Source organism: Myripristis murdjan, chromosome 18 (genome assembly GCF_902150065.1).
Source record: "Myripristis murdjan chromosome 18, fMyrMur1.1, whole genome shotgun sequence".
Taxonomy (NCBI): Eukaryota; Metazoa; Chordata; class Actinopteri; order Holocentriformes; family Holocentridae; genus Myripristis; species Myripristis murdjan.
Window position 1 is genome coordinate 22,384,929 of NC_043997.1, and position 9,847 is coordinate 22,394,775.

A 9,847-nucleotide genomic window follows, 5' to 3' on the forward strand; every position below is an offset into this window, starting at 1 on the left:
GCATAATCTCCATGTTTTACAGGGATATATTTTAACAGACTATTCATAAGAAAAAAGACCATCCTTATTCTATAACTTGTCAGCCAGTATTTCTTGTTCCATATGAAAATCACTTTCAGGTGAAAAACTGAGTTTTCTTTTTAAATGTATTCTTCTTTAAAAAAAAAAAAAAAAAAAAAAAAAAAAGGTACTGTTTATTGTGGAAAAACCCCAAATTTAGCCCACCATTTTTATAGGAGTCCCCATAACTGTTCTGTGATGTCCTAATGCCCAATTTCCTATTATCTATAGGAAATTGAAGAGCATTTGATCAATGTCTTGACAAAGTAGGCCAATGCTGTAAATTCTGAGTAATCTTTTAGCCAATAGTAATCAAATATCTTGTAATAAATGTTTGGGAGACAAATTGGACACCAACCTGAACCTCAAAGTCACTTGATTACTTTTAATGAGTCTAAGATGAGTGTAAAATACCATAAATATGCCACAAAATTACCAAGATTAAAAAAATGAAAAGGAAAATAGAAAAAAAATCCAACATCACAATTAGCAAAAATAACTGTAAAGAAATTACAAGAAAATTACAGATAGTTTGGATTATCAATTCCAGTATAATCACTGAAAATTATTCTACAATCTTACCAAAAATCTGGATGAAAAGGATATAACAAAAATGTGAAATTTAAAGCCTTTCAAATTAAAAGCCCACCCAATGTTTCCCTGGTTTTAAAAAGGGATATCATCTTACAGGGATAGTTTGTGCAATTTGACAAATACCACAGTTCAATGCCAGTTCAATGCCAAGGTGTAGCACTGCTAGATAGAGGGGCCTAGGCACATCCTATTTCAGCTTGACTACCTCAAGTCCCAGAGAAAGGAGGTGCTTGAACATGTGATGCCAACCGTGAGAAGATCTGCTTGGTATGCCCACAGCAAAATGATCCTCCAAGCCCTGCTGTGCTCTGAGAAGGAGAAGGTCATTGGGGTGGAGCGAATCCTGGCGATCAGGGGAGAGGGGGACCCAAACACCCAACTGGGGGACCCCTCTGTCAGGATCAGGAAGACCCCTGACATAAACAGTGAGGCTGCCAGCCTCAGTGACCTGATCAGCTGGTCAGGAGTGTCAGAGCCACCTCTCACCTGCTCCTTAACCACTTCACAGGTGAAGAGCTTCATTCACAGTCCAATGGAGGTGCTCAACTGGTCATGCCACACTCAAAGCATCGAGAGGGTTGTCAAAATGGTGACTGAAGCTCCAGCAAAGTACTTCTCACTGGAAAAGAGGGATGGAGCAATCAGAGCTCAGGAGACCAGCAGGAGGCTGATGTCAAAGAATGACTCAAAGCAAGACTTGTACAACCTGATCAAGTTCAAGAAGTAGGTGAAGGAGGAGAGCAGAAAGAAAGAGAGAGATTGAGCTCTGAACTTGATTCAAATTATATGCAATCATAATATGTTCACCATTTAATAAATATGTAAATGTAATATGGCTTTGTCAATATTTGTATGAAAATTCTTCCTTTGAAATCTGCTGCAATATGACACCACAATACCACTGCTCTCTGAATTCCCTCAATCAGGCCCCTTGGTGGAGGCAGGACAGTCAGTCTGTGCCAAAAGGTCGAGGCAACCAAGTTATTGACAATTAGGACCCTTCCCCTGTAGGAAAGCTGAGGTAGCAGCCATTTCCATTTAGACATTCTGGCACACACTCTCTCCATGGCACCCTCCCAGTTCTTCATTTTATACTCCTGTTCCCAAAAAAACACCTAAGATTTTCATGCCCTGCCGTCCCCAGCTGAGCTTTCCTGGTAACGCTGGTATTTCTCCTTCTGACCACTGCCCAACCTGCAGAGCTTCACTTTTTTCCCAGTTAACCTTTGCTGATGATGCCTTTTCATACATACTTAAACTGTTGCTCAACGCCTCTACATCTTTTTGATCTTTAATAAGGACATTTACGTCATCAGCATAAGCTGACACCACCAGAGGTGGGCGCTGAGGCAACCCAGGAAGCAAAAATCCTGACAACTGAGCTCTTAGTCTATTTAGAAGGGGTTCTATTGCTATGGAGTACAGATGACCCAAGAGAGGACATCCCTGTCTAATTCCTCTTTGAACCTACACCGGACAACTCAACCCACCACCCACCTTCACAAAACAACTAGCCTCCCTATAAAGCAAACCCAGCAGAGACACAAAACCCTCACCAAAACCAAAAGCCGTTAAAGTGGAAAAAAGAAAACCATGGTCAACCCTATCAAAAGCTTTCTCCTGATCCAATGATATAATCCTCACATCAGTACTGTACATTTTACAAACATCCATTAAGTCCCTCATGAGAAAAGGATTGTCCATAATAGATCTGTCTGGTACACAGTATGATTGGTCTCTGTGGATTATTACCTCCAAAAAGTCTTTAAGCCTGTTAGGCAACACTTTAGACAGAAGTTTATAGTCAGTGCATAACAAAGCAACTGGTCTCCAGTTCTTAAGTAAAGCCAAGTCTCCTTTTTTTGGCAAAAGTGTGAGAACTGCATTCCGACAGGATGCAGGTAACAGGCCAGTCTGAGAGCACTCCTGTAGCGCCTCCCACAGGTGAGCTCCCAAACACCTCCAGAAATGCTTGTAGAACTGTTGTTGTTGTTGTAGTAGTGTGTGACTGTCTGTGCTGTTGTGAGCGAATAAACTGTTTTCTAGATCCCTGATTTCTTTTTCTAATTTCTGAATGACTTTTCTAACTGTTACTGTGGAATGACTGGTGTATTGTTGACAAAAAAACCCTTACATGTGCCTTGCCCACCTCCCACCACTGACTGAGGGACCTAAAATCTGTCTTCCTCCCTCTCCAGATTTCCCAGAAAGTTTAAAATTTCTGGCAGAAATTACTGTCCTGCAGCAGCTTGACATTAAAATGCCAGTAGGAGCTACAGTTAGTGGTTGGTGTAACAAGAAAATCAAAAATAACTAAATGATCAGTGAAACCGGCTGGGTAGATGTGACTGTTCAGTCACCTGTTTTTGACGTTCTGTGTTATGTAAACCCTGTCCAACATTCCCATTCCCATCTCCCCCCACCACCACACATTCACTCTGATCACATTGCTTTAAAAAATCCTGTTTTCTTAAAAATGTCCAGCCTATCTAGACCCTGGTTTGGAGCATAGATGTTAATAAAACAAAAACATATTCCCTGAATTTCTGCTCTGACTGCTAAAACCCTGGCTGGCACTATCTCAGTAGTGGAGATGATGTAACAGCTACACCTGCAGAGAAATTTGTCCCATGAGACAGAAAATATTGGCCTTTCCACCACAAACCCCAGTCTAGCCTTTTTTGTGAAATCATTTCTGAAATGACTGCCCTCTTCTGTCGATCCCTCCCACCATTAACATTCAGAGAGCTGACCCTCACCTTGTGCATGAGAGGCTGAGAGAGAGAGAGGATAGAGACAGGTAGAGGAAACAGTAAGAGGAGAGGCACCCAGTGGAACACATTCATCATCACTTCACTTATGAGATCTTAACCTTTTTGAATCTTTTCCTTTCGCCTTGATCATTTTTCTGATACTTGTCACGTGTTTCTTCAGACGATGACGTTTTTCTCATCTAACAAATCCACACCTACTATTTTTCTCAAAATCACACTTTTAATAAATTTCTCTGCATCTGGAAAATACTCTGACATTTTCAGACTTCCCATAAGTTTCATCAAGGAAGTTGTTAATTTTCTCCAGCGTGTACAGCTCTCCACTGTGAGACTGAGAGTCTGAGACAGAGACACAGTCTTAAGGCACCACACTTTCTTAAACTCCTCCAGGTTGTTTGTTAAAGCAAAGAAATTAAATTCAGTTTTTAATCATGCCTTTAACCTACGTTTAAAGATCAGCAGGACATCAATATCAAGCAAGTTATCCAACTTGTTTTTCCTGCTCAGATAGGTTGCCATCTTTGCCTGACCAAACAGAAAATTGGAAAAATTGACATTTGATTTTTTCCTTCCTGTTATACTTATACCCGAGAATATACATGTGACTTGTGAAAGACTCGTCAAACAAAGCAAAAAAACGAGTAAAAAACTGAAACAATAAACAGAGCCGTCCACACTCCAGAAAATAATGAAAGACTGCCTCTCTCTGTGGGAAGAAGGGACAGGTATCAGTAACACCTGGACTGATCACAGACACAGATGCATTCACAGCCACAGCAGCATGGAGGATGCTCCACTGCAGGTCAGCAGCCCTCTTGGTTAACGGTGGTATATGTAGTGCTCTCTCCAGGGAGTATCAACTCGATCTTTCAGTTTATTCTGATTCAAAATTTTAACGAACAAATACATTTTTTTTTTTATCTACCATTGTGCTCAACTTATCAGTGACATTGTACAGTTTTACCAAAACACCATCACATTTCAACACAGGTACAATTCTGACCTCAGGAAAGGGGTCATTTACATCAGGCTGAATCAGTCCGTTACAATAATCAGCAGTCAGTAAGAGTTCAGAGTGAGCCAGCTGCTGCTTCCAGTTCCTCAGCAGGAGGCCGGTCACCCCCAGGCGGGACGCCAGGCCTGCAGCATTGTCCAGGTGAGGGCCACGCACCTCCACCACATGTCCCAGTGTGAAGAGTTTGGCTTCACAAGGTCTTTGAAGCAGAGTTGGACCTGTTTCGCACCGGAGCCGGGTCCCATGAACCACAGGCTCTCAAAGAGTCACTGCTCAGTCTCTCTTTACGGAACATCCCCCATATTTTAAACAGTCCTTTATAAAACGGTGGAATATTGTTCAAATTTTGTCCATTAAAAACAGTGATTCAGCCAGACCCAGCCCACCACACCACTCCAGTATGGCACAAGCTACAGGTCTCCAGACCAGATCAGCAGGTCCAGTCAGAAGTCTCTGGATAAACTGGAGTCTAAAAGCAGCCCCTCTGCTCGCCAGGTGGACCAGCCCATGCCCCCCTCCTCCTTGGGCAGGAACAGAAGGCTCTGTGCAGTGGCAGCTCTGCCAATGTTGGTGCCCTAGGCGAAATTACTCCCTTTCGCCCTTCCATGCTGCTACTCCTATAGCGCAGATGATTTTTTTTTTTTAGTGCTCATGCCGCCCCCCATGTGTCATGAAAAATGTCAAAAACCGCTACTGCTGACACAGACTCCGTGTCTGTGTTTGCTGAAACCGGCCCCTTTCTCAGTGTAAGTAAGTTAAAGAGAAGGTATTTTTAGTTGTTTGGTTCCGCAAGGTGAGCGATGTGTTAGTGGTGAACGCCTGACTTGAAAGAAGCTGATTGGAAGACTTGCTTCCAGACATAGGTGGAAATCCCGGGGTGTAGTTTCCCCCCCCAAAAAAAATCACCTTGAGTTGGATTATGTGCATGTCAAATTAGAAATGCTCTGACTGAGTTACGCAATTGGAGCTCATATGTGTTGACCTGCAGCTGATGAGGACACTGTGTGCGTCGCAGGTGATGCTGCGTACATGATAAGAGTTTGTGATAGTGACAGAGAGGAGAAAAACTGCAAAGATGACAGTTTCCCAGAAAGTCTGATATCAGCTCTATGGTTCATGAGCTTTGCTGTGTGCTGGTTATCTGTTTCTGACTGTTTTAATGTACATAAATCTGACGAAACGCACACACACATAAACACACAACTTATCTTCCTCAGGCAAGCAAATAAATGTTCATGCAAATTTTTGCAGTTTTTCCATTGTTTCCATTCAGATTTCTTTTTTGGAAATTCAGAATTTATATAAAAAATTGTTTTGAACTGACTCGAACGAAGCTGATTGGAAGACTTGCTTACAGACATAGGTGGAAATCCCTAAGTGTAGTTTCCCTCCAAAAAGTCATTGGAAACAAAACTATGTCATTTTAAATTGTACAAAATACTTTGGAGGCACTTGGTTAATTACAGATGGAAAATAATGTGTTTAAGTTTTGAACCATTGACACATCCCCCTGCATGTCCTGTTTTGATTCCTACTGGTGTGTGTGTGCGTGTCACTTCATCTTAAAAATGAAGTGACAGACATTGTCCATATTTTGATTTGAGACACAAAATAAATACATTTTTTGAAGAATATTTTGATTTAGTTGAGCAACTCAATTCAGTATTTCTCATGCCTTTGGAACTGTACTCATTGTTACGTTTCCCCTCCCAAGTAGAACACAAACTGGAGAAACAAAGGTTGCTAAAGGGGAAACTAACATAAACTGCATGAAAAAGAAAACTGGGTCTTGGGTTCTAAAAGGTGGCAGGGGAATTTGACTTCTTCCTGCCATCCACTAAATCTATCAAAATGATAGAACAACAACAACAAAAAAAAAAAAACAGTAAAAGAAAAGAGTGGAAATCAGTGGACCAGGGGAAGGCCAAAACACAAAACCCCACACAGCACACAAAGTCAGTTTATCCTCACTAAATGCCAAGAGAGCCAACTGAGGGTGTTGACTCTCACACACACACTCACAACCCATCTGAACTGAGCAGCAACTGCTCCTTATATATCCACCCGCCCCGCTGATTAATCAGACCTTCAGCTGGGAGTGGACACCACAGGTGCATCCACTTGCTCCTAATGAGCAAGGTGATTCTTGTGGGGGAAAAACTCCAGTACTACCAAAACAACTCATAACATCATTTTGAGCTTTATGTTCTCGTAAAGCCACTAATTAGACCAGTGACTCAAATTTACTGTATACACAAATGTAATAGGCAAAGTTATTCACCACTTATTGTAATTATAAAACAACACCCATGTATGGTGTATAATTGCCACCTTATGCACTGGCCATTTAGAAAAACAGATAGATAGAGTGTTGAGAAAAAAAAAAACACTGTTGTCAATATGATCCTTCAGACGTTTGAACATGTCGGAGTGACCCTCATCAATGATCTTGTATAAGGCAGTAATAATGATTTCCTCTGTATGCAACAGAAAGAAATTGACTAGACCAAGAAATAAATAGATTAGCAATCAGGAGTGTCTGCACACAGCTTTTGATCACAAAACTGTAAAGGTATGACATCATTTATGGTTGTTGTTGAATAAAGCAAACTATATATCTCCTCTTCTTGGGCTGTTAGTTCAGTGATTTTGGTGATGAGTCGACACTGACAGGCCTGTCTGTGGAGTCTCAGCTGTCATGGCTAGCATGCAGCAGCAGATTGCGAATGGTGGAAATGTGGCAAATAGGGGGCGCCGTGGGCATCACTTTTGATGTCCCCACTAAGAAGTGCTGAGGGGAAATTTTTCTGTCTCTTGTCCACCCTAACAAGGAATTGGAATATCTGCCCTTGCTCAGACAACACACCGAGGGGCTTTACTCTACTGTCAGTGAAATAAAGTCATCATCTAATTGGAGTGAAGTCCTTCTGGTTTTGATTTTCATCTGAAAATCTATTGTCACTTTTCTACTGCAACACGTCTTCCCACCTCCTTGTGTATCTTGAAGTCTGTCATTAGGCTCTCTACAAGCTGGGCCTTCCTTCTCCACTGTGTATTTTTAGTGCTGTTAACACATATATCACTCCTTTGTAGCAAGTCTGTTTCAGCTTTTTCAGGTTATGACAGTTTCCTGCTAAACAGAGCCATAGCTTTATGCTGCCACATTGTTACTGTCCTCCACATAAAGTTAAACACTTACAGATTGTCTGCATTACCTTGAGTTGGATTATGTGCATGTCAAATTAGAAATGCTCTGACTGAGTTACGCAACTGGAGCTCATATGTGTTGACCTGCAGCTGATGAGGACACTGTGTGCATCGCAGGCGATGCTGTGTGCATGATAAGAGTTTGTGATAGTGACAGAGAGGAGGAAAAGATTGCAAAGATGACAGTTTCCCAGAAAGTCTGATATCAGCTCTATGGTTCATGAGCTTTGCTGTATCCTGTTTATCTGACTATTGACGAAATGCATTTAAATTTAAGTTTTCTAAAATAACCTGTTAAACTTAAAGTTCATACTAACACTAGTGTTAAAAACTCTGATCGTCACTTTTGAAAGTGTTCATGAACACAATCAGTGTGTTTTGCCAGGTCCTCCCAACACCCACATTCAAACTAGTAGTAGAGATGAACATGATAAGTCATCCTGTATCAGTGATGTCAAACCCATTTAGGACAGTATAAAAATCCTTTCTTAGTCACAACCTGACACAGACACAGAGGTAGAAGCAGCTGGCAGAGAGGATGGCTTCGGTCGCAAACATCAGCATTGTACTTGCTCTTCTCCTCAAAGCCGTTCACGCAGAGGAAGATTTAATTCATTTTGGACAAGAGGGTCAAGACACATTTGATTTGCTTTATGTAAAAGAAGATGACATCAAGGCAAATTACTGTTTGGTCTTCCAGATCAGAGCTGGAGAGGACCGAATGCTGTGGAACTCCTCAGAGCTTTCACCGGACAACGCCACGCTGGAAACTGACCTATGACATCGACTGGAAGTTAATGGTTCAATTCTTGTTATCAGAAAACTCACAGAGTCAGACTCGGGACGTTACAGAGTGGATTGTTGGAGAGATGGACAAGTTACACTGCAAAGGAAAATCACCCTCTTTGTCTGTGGCACGGTGATTCATTCGTCCTATCGAATATCAACATCAAATCTGCACTGTAACAGTGAGAAGAGTGGTGAGAACATTCATTGGTTTTCTAAAAACACAGACTGGTCAAATATGTTACGTGAAGGAGATCAATACACACAGACTCGGTTTGCTGAAACTGGCCCCTTTCTCAATATTAGTAAGTTAAACCAAGGTATTTTTATTTGTTTGGTTCTGGAAGATGAGCAATGTGTCCGTGGTGAGCACATTCATGTTGAAACTACAGGAGCATTTTTATTTGGCTCTGTGGGAGAGAGTGTAACACTCCCCTGTTTTGACAATGACCCTAACACGACAGAGATTACTTGGACCATGGAAGAAAACAATCCTCTAACATCACTTAATCCCAATCACTCTGTGGCCAGTCAGAGTCAGATGTACATGATGGATGGACGAAGGTCTGGAAATTACTCCCTTATCATTCCCTCTCTAAAACTGGACCACATGCAAACCTACAGCTGCAGGAAGAATCCTTCAAATCAGCTGATAGCTGCTTATTTGTTAATCGTCTTTTCCAAATTTGATCCTGTAACAGTTTTCTTCTCACAGGGAGAGTCGGCTGTGCTCAAGTGTATCACTGACATTCATGAAATCACACATAGGGTTAGCGGTAACACTATCATTTATGAAGACAGACGTAACGCGATTTGGTTCAGAAAAACTGCTGAACGAGACTATCAGCTTCTTGTTGACCCTCTTCATACCGTATATCCTACGGGTCTGGAAGGCAAATTAAACACGTCGATGCTCCCCTCCTCACTCATCATCTCTAATCTCTCCCAGACGGACAGTGGGGAATATCTGTGTGCTGTAATGTCTGATCCTCATTTTAATGTATCAGGGACCAAGTTCTTGTTGACCTTTGTGGACCCTGACATGTATGGAAGCGGCTCCACTTTCTACATAGTGCGGTCTGCTGTATTGAGCAGCGTTCTGCTGGGGATGATCTGCGCCGTGATCGCAGTGAACGTCAGCATCTGCAGAAGAAACCAGGAACACAACCAAGGAGCCAACAAGTAGTTTAAAGAGTTGCCCTTTACACCAGGCATTACCATGCATCTCATATCTTGTTTCCAGAACTCAGTTTCCTGGATTATATTATCACATGAGATGAAAATAATGCTTCACTATCGCAGCAACAGCAGTGGCAGTATTGTACAGTATTATTTCAGTTTCTATTGTTGTTATATGTGTATTTTAGTATAAACATTTAAATTATATTTCTGTTTGCCTGATATTGGTTTT